The following is a 17,980-nucleotide window of genomic DNA, read 5'->3' on the forward strand; positions in this document are numbered from 1 at the left end:
TGCCTGCCTCGGCCTCCCAAAGTGCTGGGATTACTGGCATGAGCCACCGCGCCTGGCCTCTCTCATTTTTTCTTTTTTTTAGAGACAGGGTGTCACTCTGTCATCAAGACTGGAGTGTAGGGCACAATTATAGCTCACTGCAGCCTCGAATTCCTGGGCTCAAGGTATCCTCCTACCTTGGCCTACTAAAGCACTGGGATTACAAACATGAGCTACTGTGCCTGGCCAACCAATAACACCTCTCATCACCACTTACAAAGGTCTCTTCCCGTGCTCTATTCCTGCATGAGGACTGTCTGACTGGGACTTACCTCACTGATTGCCTCACTGGTTAGGCGCGTAGCCACACTCACCACAAGTATTCACATCCTTGACTTCTTTGCAACAATCCTCTACTCTAGGGGTGTCCGATCTTTTGGCTTCCCTGGGCCACATGGAAAGAATTGTCTTGGGCCACACATAAAATACACTAACATTAACGATAGCTGATGCGATGGTTAATACCGAGTGTCAACTTGATTGGATTGAAAGATACAAAGTATTGATCTTGGATGTGTCTGTGAGGGTGTTGCCAAACGACACTAACATTTGAGTCAGTAGGCTGGGGAAGGCAGACCCACCGTCAATCTGGGTGGGCACAATCTAATTAGCTGCCAGCATGGCTAGAATATAAGCAGGCAAAAAATGGGAAGAGACTGGCCTAGCCTCCCAGCTTACATCTTTCTCCAATGCTGGGTGCTTCCTGCCCTTGAAACTCGGACTCCAAGTTCTTCAGTATTGGAACTCTTTCCTTGCTCCTCAGCCTGCAGATGGCCTATTGCAGGATCTTGTGATCGTGTGAGTTAATACTTAATAAACTCATATATATATAAACATACATATATATATATATATATATATTCCATTAGTTCTGTCCCTCTAGAGAACCCTGACTAATACAGATTTAGTACCAGGAGTGATTCTAGAGGAACAGAATATTAAGGATGGAGTTCTTTTGTTGGTTTTGGGGTTTCTGGAGTCAGCTGCTTAATATGATTAGAAATGCTAAGGACTATACTTCTAATAGTTTGGAGAACACTGATAGTCCTTAGCATGAACTGTTTAGAGAGTTATGCAAAATAAATGCATTTGACACTCCTGATTCATTGCTTGTGAGAGGCAAGGAGTTTAGTGACTCTGTACCTAATACTTTTCACCATATGTGGAGAACCAAGGAACAAAATGAAGCTGGTTGGTTGCTTCTAAATTCAGTGGACAGAGCGATGAAATAAAATAATGAACTCGGGGATTCTATTTCCCAGCTTCAGAAGCAGATACTGAGCCTCAAATCTGCTAAGATTGCCCTGAGAGTCTCATCTCCTGTAGAGAAAGAGCTGAAATTGTGGAAAAACTGACACAAGCTCTTATCATGGAGTGGCTGACCTGCAGTGACAGGTGCATGCACAGCCTCACCAGGTGTCTACTGTTTTTTTTGTTTGTTTGTTTGTTTTTTGAGATGGAGTCTCACACTGTTTCCCAGGCTGGAGTGCAGTGGCCCGATCTGGGCTCACTGCAAGCTCCGCCTCCCGGGTTCACACCATTCTCCTGCCTGAGCCTCCCATGTAGCTGGGACTACAGGCACCCGCCAGCTACAGGCGCCAGCCACCACGCCTGGCTAATTTTTGTTTTGTTTTGTTTTGTATTTTTAGTAGAGGCGGGGTTTCACCATGTTAGCCAGGATGGTCACGATCTCCTGACCTCGTGATCTGCCTACTTTGGCCTCCCAAAGTGCTGGGATTACAGGCGTGAGCCACCGCGCCCAGCCAGGTGTCTACTATTAAAGAGAGGGCATTGATCGGAAAAGAATGGGACTCTGCAACTTGGGATGGAGACGTGTGGGAGGACCCTGATGAAGCTGGGGGCACTGAGTTTGTAAACTCTGATGAACCTTTTTTGCCAGAAGGAACAGCTTCCCCATCTCCAGTAGTGGCAATATCCCTCCCCGACTATGCTGCCATCAGCCTTTCCACCTTTGTCTGAGGAGATACAACCTGTGCTGCCTGAGACAACAGTGATGGCCTCCCCTGAGGCAGTTGCCAGGCAAGATAATGTTGATTCTCCTCAAAAACCACCCCAACACCCGTGTTTGCTTCTAGACCTATAACTAAAGTCCCGGTGCGCCCCTAGAGGTGAGGCTGAGAGTGTGACCCATTAGGACATGTGTTACACTCGAAAAGAACTGCTTGAGTTTTCTAATTTATATAAACAGAAATCTGGAGAACAGGCATGGGAATGGATATTAAGGGTGTGGGATAATGGTGGAAGGAACAGGTCGGGCACAGTGGCTCATGCCTGTAATCCCAGCACTTTGGGACGCCAGGGTGGGCGGATCACCTGAGGTCAGGAGTTCAAGACCACCCTGGTCAACATGGTGAAACCCTGTCTCTACGAAAAAAAATGCAAAACTTAGCTGGGCGTGGTGGCGGGCTCCTGTAATCCCAGCTACTTGAGAGGCTGAGACAGGGAGAATTGCTTGAACCCGGGAGGCAGAGGTTGCAGTGAGTCCGAGATCATGCCACTGCACTCCAGCCTGGGCAACAGAGTGAGACTTTGTCTCAAATAAATAAATAAATAAATAGATGGAAGAAACACAGGGTTGGATCAGGCTGAATTTATTGATTTGGGCCTACTAATTAGGGACTCTGCATTTAATGTTGCAGCTCAGGGAGTTAAAAAAAAGGTTCTAATAGTTTATTTGCTTAGTCAGCTGAAATATGGATCAGAAGATGGCCCACTGTGAGCGAGCTGTAAATGCCTGATCTCCCTTGGTTTAATGTAGAGCAAGGGATCTGAAGGCTTAGGGAGATTGGGATGGTGGAATGCATTACTCACTTTAGACCTACTCATCCCAGCTGGAAAGGTCCAGAAGATATACCCTTGACCAGTGCTTTGCAAAATAGATTTGTGAGGGCAGCACCTGCATCTTTGAAGAGCCCTGTAATTGCTCTTCTCTGTATGTCCGATCCAACAGTGGGAACCTCAGTCACTCAACTACAAAATTTAAATACAGAAGTTGCATCTAGGCTGCCTTTGGGATTCAGCACCATGGCGGAAGAAGACATCGAGACCGAAATCAAGAACTACAAGACTGCCCCTTTTGACAGCTGCTTCCCAACCAGAACCAGACCAGGAACTGCTAGCAGAACTACCTGGACTTCCACTGCTGTCAGAAGGCAGTGACCACTAAAGGAGGTGATATCTCTGTGTGCGAATGGTACCAGCATGTGTACAAGTCCCTCTGCCCCACATCCTGGGTCACAGCCTGGGACAAGCGCTGGGCTGAAGGCACATTTCCCGGGAAGATCTGAACTGGCTGCACCTCCCTCTCCTCTGTCCTCTGTCCTTCTCCCAGGGTGGTGAAGGGGGACCTAGTACCCAGTGATCCCCACCCCGGGATCTGAAATCATGACTTCACTGCTAATAAAAACTCATGGGAAAAAAAAATTTAAATACATTGGGAATAACTGGATCCCAAGTTGGCAGAGACCAAGTGGCAGCACTCAATTGTCAAAGGCAAGGTGGGCATAGCTACCCTAACAGACAGCAGAGGCAAAGTGGCAATCAGAATAGTCTGACTCGTGTAGAACTCTGGCATTAGCTAATTAATCAGTGTTCCTAGAAGTGAAATTGATAGGCAGCCTACTGCATTCCTATTTAATTTATATAAGCAGAAAAATAACAGTTAAGGTCCAATGCAAACAGAAAGGGTCAGGAAAATGGGCTGGGCATGGTGCTCACATCTGTAATCCCAGCACTTTGGGAGGCTGAAGCGGGAGGATCACCTGAGGTCAGAAGTTCAAGACCAGCCTGGCCAACATGGTAAAACCTCATTTCTACTAAAAATACAAAAATTAGAGCCAGGTGTGGTGGTGGGCACCTGCAAACCCAGCTACTCAGGAGGCGGAGGCAGGAGAATCACTTGAACCTGGGAGGCAGAGGTTGCAGTGTGCCAAGATTGCGCCATTGCACTCCAGCCTGAGCGAGAGTGAGAATCTGTCTCAAAAAAAAAGGAAAGAAAAAAAGAAATCTGGGGAAGAGGTATGTGGATGGAGCCTCTCTGAGTGGTCAAGAACTGTGAAGATATTTGTATTCCATGTGAGTGCTCTGCTAAGTGACCTCAGCAGAGGAGGATTTTAATAATCAAGTGGATAGGATGACCCGTTCTGTGGACACCACTCAGCCTCTTTCCCCAGCCACCCATCATCGCCCAATGAGCCCATGAACAAAGTGGCCATGGTGGCAGGGATGGAGGTTACGTGTGGGCTCAGCAAGATGGACTTCCACTCACCAAGGTGGACCTGGCTCCGGCCACTGCTGAGTGCCCAATTTGCCAGCAGTGGAGAGCAACACTGAGCCCTCGATATGGCACCATTCCATCACCCAGCTCCCTGGTGGCAGGAAGATTATATTGGACCTCTTCCATCATGAAAACAGTAGAGGTTTGTCCTCACTGGAATAAACATTTACTCTGGTTATGGGTTTGCCTATCCTGCATGCAATGCTTCTGCCAAGACTACCATCTGTGGACTCATGGAATGCATGGTATTCCACACAGCATTGCCTCTGACCAAGGCACTCACTTTAGGGCTAAAGAAGTGTAACAGTGGGCGGCTGGGCGCGGTAGCTCACGCCTGTAATCCCAGCACTTTGGGAGGCTGAGGTGGGTGGATTACGAGGTCAGGAGATCCAGACCATCCTAGCCAACACGGTGAAACCCCGTCTCTACTAAAAATACAAAAAATTAGCCGGGCGTGGTGGCGGGCGCCTGTAGTCCCAGCTACTCGGGAGGCTGAGGCAGAATGGCGTGAACCCGGGAGGCAGAGCTTGCAGTCGGCCAAGATCGTGCCACTGCACTCCAGCCTAGGTGACAGACTGAGACTCCATCTCAAAAAAAAAAAAAAACAGAAAGAAAGAAAGAAGTGTAACAGTGGGCTCATGTTCATGGAATTCACTGGTCTTAACCATGTTGCCCATCATCCTGAAGCAGCTGGATTGATAGAATGGTGGAATGGCCTTCACTGTAATTGAAGTCACAATTACAACTCCAACTAGGTGACAATACTCTGCAGGGCTGGGGCAAAGTTCTCCACAAGACCATGTATGCTCTGAATCAGCGTCCAATATATGGTACCGTTTCTCCCATAGCCAGACTTCACGGATCCAGGAATCAAGGGGTTGAAGTGGAAGTGGCACCACTCACCATCACCCCTAGTAATCCACTAGCAAAATTTTTGCTTCCTGTTCCTGTGACATTATGTTCTGCTGGCCTAGAGGTCTTAGTTCCAGAGGGAGGAACGCTGCCACCAGGAGACACGATTCCATTAAATTGGAAATTAAGATTGCCACCTGGACACTTTGGGCTCCTCCTACCTTTAAATCAACAGGCTAAGAAGGGAGTTACAGTGTTGGCTGGGGTGACTGACCCGCACTATCAAGATGAAATCAGTCTACTACTCCACAGCGGACGTAAGGAAGAGTATGCATGGAATAGAGGAGATCCATTAGGGTGTCTCTTTTTTTTTTTTCTTGAGACGGAGTCTTACCCCGTCACCCAGGCTGGAGCGCAGTGACGCTATCTCGGCTCACGGCAAGCTCCGCCTCCCGGGTTCACGCCATTCTCCTGCCTCAGCCTCCCACGTAGCTGGGACTACAGGCATCCGCCACCACGCCTGGCTAATTTTCTTGTATTTTTAGTAGAGACGGGGTTTCACCGTGTTAGCCAGGATGGCCTCGATCTCCTGACCTCGTGATCCACCTGCCTCGGCCTAGGGTGTCATTACAGGCGTGAGCCACCGCGCCCAGCCTGGGGTGTCTCTTAGTATTACCATGTGATACTACCATGCCCTGTGATTAAGGTCTACCGGAAACTACAACAGCACAATCCAGGAAGGACTACAAGTGACCCAGACCCTTCAGGAATGAAGGTTTGGGTCACTCCACCAGGAAAATACCACAACCTGCTGAGGTGCTTGCTGAAGATAAAGGGAATACAGAATGGGTAGTGAAGAAGGTAGTCATCAATACCAGCTATGACCACGTGACCAGCTGCAAAAAGGAGGACTGTAATTTTCATGAGTATTTCCTCCTTTTGTTAAAAACGTGTTTGTGCATTTATACACTTCTACTTAAGAAAATATCTTCATGTTAGGCCAGGCGTGGTGGCTCACGCCTGTAATCCCAACACTTTGGGAGGCCGAGGCAGGTGGATCACCTGAGGTCAGGAGTTCAAGACCAGCCTGGCCAACATGGCGAAACCCCATCTCTACTAAAAAATAAAAAAATTAGCTGGGTGTGGTGGTGCACGCCTGTAATCCCAGCTACTCAGGAGGCTGGGAGGATTGCTCGAACCCAGGAGGCAGAGATTGCAGTGAGCTGAGATTGTGTTATTGCACTCCAGCCTGGGCGACAAGAGCAAAACTCCGTCTCAAAAAAAAAAAAACAACAACAGAAAAACATGTTATTTCCTTTCTCCTGTATCACATGACATTTAGATTTATTGACTTCACATCAGCATTTAAGTATTGTTAACTTTATGTCATAGTATTTGGGTTGGGGATTGGTGCGTTTCCGGTTGTACAAAGGATAGTTATATTATGTTAGGCATAATTATGACCCTATTATTATCTTTATTTGAAGATTATATATGATCTCAGGAGATGTGTATTGGTTCAAGCTGACAAGGGGTGGATTTGTGATGGTTAAAACTGAGTGTCGGCCGGGCACAGTGGCTCATGCCTGTAATCCCAGCACTTTGGGAGGCTGAGGCGGGCGGATCACAAGGTCAGGAGATCGAGACCATCCTGGCTAACATGGTGAAACTATGTCTCTACTAAAAATACAAAAAATTAGCCGGGCGTGGTGGTGGGCGACTGTAGTCCCAGCTACTCGGGAGGCTGAGGCAGGAGAATGGTGTGAACCCGGGAGGCAGAGCTTGCGGTGAGCCGAGATCACGCCACTGCACTCCAGCATGGGTGACAGAGCGAGACTCCATCTCAAAAAAAAACAAAAAAAAAACTGAGTGTCAAGTTGATTGGACTGAAGGATACAAAGTATTGATCCTGGGTGTGTCTGTGAGGGTGTTGCCAAAGGAGATTACTTTTTGAGTCAGTGGGCTGGGAAAGGCAGACCACTTTCAATCTGGGTGGGTACCATCTAATCAGCTGCCAGCGAATAATAAGCAGTCAGAAAAATGTGAAAAGGAGAGACGGTCCTAGCCTCTCAGCCTACATCTTTCTTCCATGCTGGATGCTTCCTGCCCTCGAACATCGGACTCCACGTTCTTCAGTTTTGGAACTCTGACTCACTCTCCCTGCTCCTCAGCCTGCAGATGGCCTACTGTGAGACCTTGTGATGGTGTGAGTAACATTTAATAAACTCCCCCATATATATTTTATATATAATATATATTATATACTTATTATATATTATAATTTGTATATTATATTTATAATATATAACAGATATTATATATTATATATTAATTTATATATATTATATATTATATATATATTCCATTAGTTCCGTCCCTCTAGAGATCCCTAATATAGCTGATGAGCTAAAAAAAAAAATCACAAAAAGACTAATAATTTTTTTGTTTTTTGTTTTGTTTTGTTTTGTTTTTCGAGACGGAGTCTCGCACTGTCGCCCAGGATCGAGTGCAGTGGCCCGATCTCGGCTCACTGCAAGCTCCGCCTCCTGGGTTCACACCATTCTCCTGCCTCAGCCTCCCGAGTAGCTGGGACTACAGGCGCCCCACCACCACGCCCGGCTAATTTTTTTTGTATTTTTAGTAGAGACAGGGTTTCACCGTGTTAGCCAGGATGGTCCCGATCTCCTGACCTCGTGATCCACCCGCCTCGGCCTCCCAAAGTGCTGGGATTACAGGCGTGAGCCACCGTGCCCGGCCGACTAATCATGTTTTAAGAAAGTTTATGAATTTGTGTTGGGCCACATTCAAAGCAGCCTGCAGGCTGAGGGTTGGACAAGCTTGCACTTGATACCAGTTCCATGTCTTCTGAGCTGTAGACAGAGATCAGCAAACTACAGCTTCTGGGGCAAATCCAGTGCACTGCCTCTTTTATTTTCACATTCCGTGAGTTAAGGATGGTTTTTATATTTCTCCTTTTTTAAGAGACAAGGGTCTTGCTCTGTCACCCAGGCTGGAGGGCAGTGGCACAATCACAGCTCCCTGCAGCCCAACCTCTTGGGCTGAAGCAATCCTGCCTCAGCCTCCCAGAGCACTGGGATTACCGTTGTGAGCCACCATGACTGGCCGTACACTTTTTAGCTGTAGAAAACAAAAAAAATCAAAAGAAGGGCCGGGCATGGTGGCACACGCCAGTAATCCCAGCATTATTGGGAGGCTGAGGCAGGTGAGTCACTTAAGGTTAGGAGTTCGAGACCAGCCTGGCCAACATGGTGAAACCCTGTCTCTACTAAAAAAAAAAATACAGCTGGGCCGGTGGCTCACACCTATAATCCCAGCACTTTGGGAATCTGAGGTAGGCAGATCACCTGAGGTCAGGAGTTCAAGACCAGCGTAGCCAACATGGCAAAACCCCGTCTCTACTAAAAATACAAAAAAAAAAAAAAATTACCTGGCGTGGTGATGGGCTCCTGTAATCCCAGCTGCTTGGGAGGCTGAGGCAAGAAAATTGCTTGAGCCCAGAAGGCGGAGGTTGCAGTGAGTCAAGATTGCACGGCTGCACTCCAGCCTGGGAGACACAGTGGGACTCTGTCTCAAAACAAAAAAAACAAAGCTGGGCATGGTGGCTCACGCCTGTAATCCCAGCACTTTGGGAGGCCGAGGCGGGTGGACCACGAGGTCAGGAGATCGGGACCATCCTGGCTAACACGGTGAAACCCCGTCTCTACTAAAAATACAAAAAAATTAGCCGGGCGTGGTGGCAGGTGCCTGTAGTCCCAGCTACTCAGGAGGCTGAGGCAGGAGAATGGTGTGAACCCGGGAGGTGGAGCTTGCAGTGAGCCGAGATAGCGCCACTGCACTCCAGCCTGGGTGACAGAGCGAGAGTCTGTCTCAAAAAAAAAAAAAAAGGCCGTTGTAATCCCACCTACGTGGGAGGCTGAAGCACGAGACTTGCTTGAACCCAGAGCAACACTCCATCTCAAAAAAAAAAAAAAAAAAAAAAAAAAAAATTAGCCATCGTAATCCCAGCTATTTGGGAGGCCGAGGCATGAGAATTGTTTGAACCCGGGAGGTGGAGGTTGCAGTGAGCCAAGATCCAGTCACTGCACTCCAGCCTCAAAAAAAGCAAGACTCCATCTCAAAAAAAAAAAAAAAAAAAAAATCAAAAGAAGGATAATGTTTCATGGCATGTAAAAATGATACGTAATGCAAGTTTCAGAACTCATAAATAAATTTCTATTGGCATACAGCCACTCTCACTTGTTTATGTCTTTTATGCTGCTTTCATGTTGTAACAGGAGAGTTAGAGTTGAGAAGTTGCAGCAGAAATAGCTTCTTATCTAGCCATTTTGCTTCCAGTTTCTCCAGATTCATTCAACCTACATCACGTGATCAGTTAACTTTCCAATATACAGATCACACCCTTCTCATCTCTAAAGCCCCTGTGGGAGCCTAATGCCTTTAGGATGCAGGCCAAATCCAATGCAGCATTCAAGGCCGTCCATGAGCTGGCCTCACACAGGTTATTTCCTGCCATTTGCCCCCAAAGAATCCTATGATCTAGCCAGAAAAGATGACAGGCCAGTCTTGAACGCACTCCATTTTCACCACCCTTTGTCTTTTCTCAAACTCTCTTGAAATGCCCTCTCCCATCTCCTTAACCCAGGAAAATATTTTTTTCTTTCTCTTTTTAAATCATTTAAGGCCTAGAGCAACCGACTTTTCCTTAGTGAAACCTACACAGGAAGAATTAATTGCTCCGTCCTTTGTATAAGAAATTCACAATACTTCCCAAAGTGAATTCCACAGAATTCCAGTTCTAGAGGGTGTGGCTACCAAATATTTGTAAAAAGTGTTCTCGGCCAGGTGCGGTGGCTCATGCCTGTGATCCCAGCACTTTGGGAAGCCGAGGTAGGCAGATCACCTGAGGTCAGGAGTTCGAGAACAGCCTGACCAACATGGTGAAACCCCATCTCTACTAAAAATACAAAAATTAGGCAGGGAGCGGTGGCTCACGCCTGTAATCCCAGTACTTTGGAGGCCAAGTGGGGCGCATTGTCTGAGCTCAGGAGTTCGCGACCAGCCTGGGCATCTGGTGAAACCCCATCTCTAGTAAAAATACAAAAACTTAGCCAGGCTTGGCAGTGTGCTAATTTTCCCAGCTACTTGGGAGGCTGAAGCAGGAGAATTGCTTGAACCTGGGAGGCGGAGGTTGCAGTGAGCCTAGATCACGCCACTGCACTCCGGCCTGGGCAACAGAGCAAGACTCCATCTTAAAAAACTAAAAAAAATAAAAAATAAAAAATACAGGCCAGGCGCAATAGCTCACGCCTGTAATCAATGCTCATCTTTCCAGAATTGGGAGGCCAAGCCGGGCGGATCACCCGAGGTCAGGGGTTCGAAAACAGCCTGACCAAAATGGAGAAACCCTGTCTCTACTAAAAAAATACAAAATTAGCGGGGTGTGGTGGCACATGCCTGTAATCCCAGCTACTTGGGAGGCTGAGGCAGGAGAATTGCTTGAACCCGGGAGGCGGAGGTTGCGGTGAGCCAAGATTGCGCCATTGCACTCCAGCCTGGGCAACAAGAGCGAAATTCCATCTCCAAAGAAAAAAAAAAAAAAAATTAGCCTGGCATGGTAGCAGGCGCCTGTAATCCCAGCTACTCCGGAGGCTGAGGCACAAGAATCACTTGAATCTGGGAGGCCAGAGCTGCAGTGAGCCAAGACCGCCCCATTGCACTCCAGCCTGGGCAACAAGAGCGAAACTCTGTTAAAAAAAGAACAAAAAAAGGTGGAGGGGGGGGGGGCGGTTCTCAGATGAAATAAACTTGGGAAATGACAGATTAAACAAAGTTTAACAGGTTTATTTGTTGCAGGGCCTCTCTGAGCCTTTAAAAATGCTGACAGCATGGCCAGGCACAGTGGCTCAGGCCTATAATCCCAGCACTTCGGGAGGCCGAGGTGGGATGATTATCGGAGGTCAGGAGTTCGAGACCATCCTGGCCAATATGATGAAATCCCATCTCTACCAAAAATACAAAATTAGCTGGGCCTTGTGGCGCGCGCCTGTAATCCCAGCTACTCGAGAGGCTGAGGCAGGAGAATCGCTTGAACCCAGGAGGCGGAAGTTTCAGTGAGCCGAGATTGTGCCATTGCACTCCAGCCTGGGCAACAAGAGTGAAACTCTCTCAAAAAAAAAAAAAAAAAAGAAAAAAGAAAAAATGCTGAGGGCAATTGTAAACCTGCCTTATCTGGAGAACGCCCTTGGGAACATGAAGTGAAATTGGGGCTATTGGCAACTATCATCCTCAGCATATGAAAGAAACCTATGCAGTTGGAGAAAATAAGGTCAACACAGAGGGAAACAAAACTAAGAAGAAAGAGCACAAAAGTGCCCTGAACCACGGTGTGAGCCCCTGCACCCAGCCAGCTGTGAACACAATCCGACCACTGGGCTTCCTATTACATGAACCTATAAGCTACTTTTTATTTTTCCTTTAGGTACTTTGAGCTGAGTTTCTGTCATCTGCAAGCAAAAGTGCCCTCACGCAATACATATGCCTTTTTTTTTTTTTTTTTTTTTTTTTTTTGAGATGGAGTCTCACTCTGTCACCCAGGCTGCAGTGCAGGGGCATGATCTCAGCTCCCTGCAACCTCCGCCTCCCGGATTCAAGCAATTAATTCTCCTGCCTCAGCCTCCCCAGTAGCTGGGATTACAGGCGCCCACAACCATGCCTGGCTAATTTTTGTATTTTTAGTAGAGACCGGGTTTCACTATGTTGGCCAGGCTGGTCTCGAACTCCTGACCTCAGGTGATCTGCCCCCCCTTGGCCTCCCAAATTCCTGGGATCACAAGTGTGAGCCACTGCACCCGGCCCATATGTCTCTCTTAGTGGGCTATTTGCTCCATGAAGGTAGGGACTATATTTTATTTATCTTTCTACTTACCCCAGAATCTGATACATGGGAAGTATGCAATAAGTGTTTATTGATTTCTCCTGAATTAAATAAAGGAATGAAAATTCTGGAAAGATGAGCATTGATTTAACTGGCACATACACTTCTGGCTGTTTTGTGGGTTGCGTTCTAAGACAATAAAGCCAAAATGCAGAGACCCTAAGAAATTGGTGGCAATAAAGCATTTGATTAAGGTATTATAAGGCAAATAGGATACTTGGAAGACATGAACTAGGCATAATTATCAAGGAAATAATTTTTCTCAGGATATCCTACTGATAAGTAGGTTGCTGTCTCCAAAGGCCAACCAAGCAGCCAAGAGAAAGAACAGGTAACCTGCAGAGACTTGCTTAGTCTCTGATTTCATGAATTACTCTCAAATTTTCAACAAAGACCCATCTTGCCTAGAGAGATCAGAGCTTCACAGATACTCCTCATCCCCCGCTTGTAAAGTTCCTTCTGATACCCACCCAGATTCTCCTACTCCTGTACTGAAAAACGGATGGCCATGTCGTCAAAGGTCATTGCCACTTGGAACCCCAAACACATTTCCTTTTGTCTCAGGGTGGCTTCACACCTGTCCTCATCAGTAATGTTTAAAAGCCCTTCTACCTTTGTTATATTGGGGAAGGAGTTAGGACACAAATCTTGAGAAGGCAGAATATTCATCATGTGAATTGACTTAGGCTTTAGTGACATAATTCCAGGAATAGACTTGTGATGATTTTGCTGTTCCTCTTTTCAAAAGTTAACCAGTGCTGCAAACAAAGCAGATTTATACCCCGACAGAGGTGGAATATTGAATACATAGGCCCTTGTTTTACAGGAATAGTTTGGGGAGACTCATAGAGAAGTCAATCATTGGAACTTCTGCAGACACTTATTTGTAACTGGAGAAACACAATCTGAAATAATTTGATTCAATTAAATGAACATTTGAGCAATTACCATAGGACATAGTTCTGTAAGCACCTAGCCTACTATACAGTCATATAATGTTATAGTACTGCGTGATAAAGTACACATTGAACTGTCTTCAACATTTTGAGATGTTAAAAACACCTGTGTTTATAAGCAAAAAATAGTTACATCTGCAGACTTCCATAATTGGTACCATTTCTTTTTTTTGTTTGTTTTGTTTTTTTTTTGAGACGTAGTCTGGCTCTGTCCCCCAGGCTGGAGTGCAGTGGCGCTATCTCGGCTCATTGCAAGCTCCGCCCCCCAGGTTCACGCCATTCTCCTGCCTCAGTCTCCCGAGTAGCTGGGACTACAGGCGCCCACCACCACGCCCGGCTAATTTTTTTTTTTTTTTGAGACGGAGTCCCGCTCTGTCGCCCAGGCTGGAGTGCAATGGCGCGATCTCGGCTCAATGCAAGCTCCGCCTCCTGGGTTCACGCCATTCTCCTGCCTCAGCCTCCCGAGTAGCTGGGAATACAGGCGCCCGCCACTACGCCCGGCTAATTTTTTGTATATTTAGTAGAGACGGGGTTTCACCGTGTTAGCCAGGATGGTCTCGATCTCCTGACCTCGTGATCCACCCTCCTCGGCCTCCCAAAGTGCTGGGATTACAGGCTTGAGCCACCATGCCCAGCCTTTTTTTTGTACTTTTTAGTGGAGACGGAGTTTCACCGTGTTAGCCAGGATGGTCTCGATCTCCTGACCTCGTGATCCTCCTGCCTCGGCCTCCCAAAGTGCTGGGATTACAGGCGTGAGCCACCACGCCCGGCCATAATTGGTACCATTTCACCAAAATAAAATTTAAACTGACAGTTTGCGCCAATACAATTGTGAGAAATTATCTTCTTCAAAACATTTTGCACCAGAAAAGCAAAACATCACTTTCCCTAGAAGGTGACAAAGCAGAATAAGGAAAATGCCCTTTAGTTTCCTAGTAATTAGAAAACAGAATAGAAGCTTGACTAGGCAGTCATTACCCCAGAGACGCAACACCATTAACATTAATAATACCATGCCTGCAATCCCAGCACTTTGGGAGGCGAAGGCAGGCGGGCACGTGGTCAGGAGCTCGAGACCAGCCTGACCAATATAGTGAAACTCAGTCTCTACTAAAAATACAAAGCTCAGCCGGACATGGTGGTGCGTGCCTGTAGTCCCAGCTACTCAGGAGGCTGAGGCAGGAGAATCACTTGAACCTGAGAGGCGGAGGTTGCAGTGAGCCGACATTGCGCCACTGCACTCCAGCCTGGGCAACTGAGTGATACTCCGTCTCACACACACACACACACACACACTCGCCGGGGGGGGGGGGGGTGGCGCACGCCTGTAATCCCAGCTACACACACACACACACACACACACACACTAGCCGGGCGTGGTGGCGCACGCCTGTAATCCCAGCTGCTTGGGAAGCTGAGGCACGAGAATCGCTTCAACCCGAGAGGCGGAGGTTGCAGTCGGCTGACATGGCACCACTGCACTCCAGCCTGGGTGACAGAGCGAGACTCCGTCTTAAATAAATAAATAAAAAGAAAATGGAAGTGCCTAATATTGCAATTCAGCATTGTACTTTCACATGTGCCCTTTATGGGAATCCTTTCCTTTTCTCACCCGTAATTTCCTGTTCTTTCTCCCAATCTGCACCTCTTCCAGCAGAGTCTCCGCCCACAAGCTGCGCTTAGGAAAGCAGGCACTCTCCGGAAATTCTGGACTGAGTAAAATCAACGGGTGCGTGCAGGACTCCTCCACTGATTCTTTGATTCCACAGCATTTGTACAGCACCCACGAGGGCCCCATACTAGGTGGGAAACGAAGATGAAAAGTCGCAGTCTGTTCCAAAGACCACAGAGCCCAGGGCTGCGTTTCCTTCCCGGCCTTTTGTCCAGGCCCCAGGGAGCGAGCTGGGGGAAGGCTCCCCGGCCAGGGCTTCCCCGCAGATTTTACTAGGTCAGGGCAGCCCCGGGGAGGCGCCTCCTCCCGGCCGGAACCGCCCGACTCCGCTTCGTCCTCTTGGGCCCACGGACCACTCCCCACTGCCCCAGCCCCAACACCTGCAGATCCTGCGAGCCCGAGCCCTCCCGCGACCGCCCAGAGAGGGTCTGACACCCGAGAGGGAACCCCAGGGACTAGTCCTGGCGTAGTCTGAGCTCTGGTCTCGCGGAGGAAAAGCAGGGGCGGCCCCCGTACGCGGGGCCTGCGCCCTTCAGCCCCAGCCCCACCCTGCGCGACCCTGGGATCTCGCTCGGCGGCGGCCGTTGCCCAGGGCACAGGCAGGGCATGCTGAGAACGCTCTGCCTTTTCTGTACCTGGACACGGCTCCGGCTGGGATCCCACAGCGCCGCCTTCTGGCGGGAGGCACCCCCGCGGCGCTGTGCATTCTGGGCTCCCTGGATCTCTGAACTTGGAATTGGAGCTGCTCCAAGCTCTCCAGAGCTTGTAACCTCCTTTAGGGTTACACGAGATTGCCTTTGAAATTGATAGGTATGTAAATTAGTAGGGATTTGGAGAATGTGTAACGTCGCCATTTTCGGTCTCAATTTTTGCTACTACAAGCCGCCTGTCTTCAAAATGAAACTGTGTTATCGGCCGGGCGCGGTGGCTCATGCCTATAATCCCAGCACTTTAGGAGGCTGAGGCGGGCGGATCACCTGAGGTCAGGAGTTTGAGACCAGCCTGGCCAACATGGTGAAACCCCGTCTCTACTAAAAATACAAAAATTAGCCGGGCGTGGTGGCACGCGCCTGTAGTCCCAGCTACTCGGGAGGCTGAGGCGGGAGAATCACTTGAACCCAGGAGGTGAAGATTGCAGTGAGCCGAGATCGCGCCACTGCACTCCAGCCTGAGCAACAGAGCAAGATTCCGTCTCAAAAAAAAAAAAAAAAGAAAGTGTTATTAAATAAAATAATAGGAGTCCATTGGTTCGGACTCAGCTCCAGCACTAGGCTCCAACAGACCACACCAAGATGGAGTTACTCATGCAAAAGTGCCACATCACCAAAGCAAGTGGAGATGTTTATCTGACCAAACAGGCCACCATGATAAGGAAGACCCCTCTGCTTTTTTTTTTTTTTTTTTTTTAGACGGAGTCTCACTGTCGGCCAGGCTGGAGTGCAGTGGCACAATCTTGGCTCACTGCAACCTCTGCTTCCCGGGCTCAAGCACTTCTCCTGCCTCAGCCTCCCAAGTAACTGGGATTACAGGGGTGTGTCACCACGCCCGGCTAATTCTTGTATTTTTAGTAGAGACGGGGGTTTCACCATGTTGGCCAGGCTGGTCTTGAACTCCTGACCTCAGGTAATCCACCCGCCTCGGCCTCCCAAAGTGCTGGGATTACAAGTGTGAGCCACCGTGCCCGGCCAGAAGACACCCCCTCTGCTTTAACCTTTAGAAGAAAAAAGTAACTTTGAAACAACCAACCCACTTTTAGTTTTCTGTTTCTGCTTTTCCCAAGCTTTTTCTGTCCATAAAACCAACCGCGGGCCGGGTGCAGTGGCTCACACCTGTAATCCCAGCACTTTGGGAGGCCAAGGTGGGCAGATCACGAGATCAGGAGTTCGAGACCAGCGTGGCCATCCTGGTGAAACCCCCGTCTCTACTAAAAATACAAAAAATTAGCCAGGCATGGTGGCGCGCACCTGTAATCCCAGCTACTCGGGAGGCTGAGGCAGAATTGCTTGAACCTGGGAGGTGGAGGTTGCAGTGAGCCAAGATAGCGCCACTGCTCTCCAGCCTGGGCGACAGAGGGAGACTCCTTCTAAAAAAAAAAAAAAAAAAAAAAAAAAAACCTGCCTGGGCTGGCTCATCCAAACACTTATTCTGTTTTTTTGTTTTTGTTTTTGTTTTTGAGACCGAGTTTCGCTCGTTGCCCAGGCTGGAGTGCAATGGCACGATCTCGGCTCACTGCAACCTCCACCTCCCGGGTTCAAGCAATTCTCCTGCCTCAGCCTCCCGAGTAGCTGGAATTACAGGTTCGCATCGCCACACCCACCTAATTTTTTGTATTTTTAGTAGAGACAGGGTTTCACCATGGCCAGGCTGGTCTTGAACTTCTGACCTCAGGTGATCCGCCCGCCTTGGCCTCTCAGAGTGCTGGGATTACAGGCGTGAGCCACCACGCCGGGCCACTTATCCTGTTTCATGGGATGAAGTGTTGCTCAATTCTAGAATACCAAATAAGCCAATTAAGATTTTTAAACTAAATGTGTTGTAATTTTGTCTTTTGACAGTGCCATTGTACAGGTGATTCACTACTCCACCTCTCCACTCACCTACTCACAATGATGGTTTTCAACATTTCAGGAACGGTTTCTACCTTAGGCTCAGAGCAATTCCTACTTCTCCCTCACAAGGAATTGAGGAGGTGGTGATAAAATTCTTCATCTGGTTGTGAGGTGGTATTTCACACAACTCCTTGATAAATATTGGAGGTGATACTGGATACAGGAAAACTTACAATAATCAGATTGTTACAGGTAGTTAGGCATGAACAGGGCAGCAGAGGGCTCTCCCCCGACCCACTAGAAATGTCAGGTGATGGTTCAGCAATTAACAAATTGCCTCTCTAAGAATGAGAATTCGGCAGCCAGGGAGAGACAATCTCCTGATGGTCCACACCTGTTAACATTAAAAGTGTTAATTGAATACAGCCCCCCAAACAGCAGCTTCTTGGGCACCCGTGTTAAGAGACAAATGGCGAAGTATAGGCCGGGCACGGTGGCTCACACCTATAATCCCAGCACTTTGGGAGGCTGAGGTGGGTAGATCACCTGAGGTCAGGAGTTCAAGACCAGCCTGGCCAACATTTTATATTTTTTGTATTTTTAGTCTCTACTAAAAATACAAAAATAGGCATTGTGGCACATGATGGCGTGCGCCTTTAG

General features: G+C 48.1%; 1 pseudogene; it reads left to right on the forward strand.

Annotated features, from left to right (window-relative positions):
• The first annotated feature begins 3,073 nt into the window (after positions 1-3,073).
• Positions 3,074-3,347, forward strand: LOC101149636 (cytochrome c oxidase subunit 6B1-like; annotated as a pseudogene).
• Positions 3,348-17,980: the final 14,633 nt, after the last annotated feature.

The sequence above is a fragment of the Gorilla gorilla genome, chromosome 6 (genome assembly GCF_029281585.2).
Source record: "Gorilla gorilla gorilla isolate KB3781 chromosome 6, NHGRI_mGorGor1-v2.1_pri, whole genome shotgun sequence".
In the NCBI taxonomy this organism is placed as follows: Eukaryota; Metazoa; Chordata; class Mammalia; order Primates; family Hominidae; genus Gorilla; species Gorilla gorilla.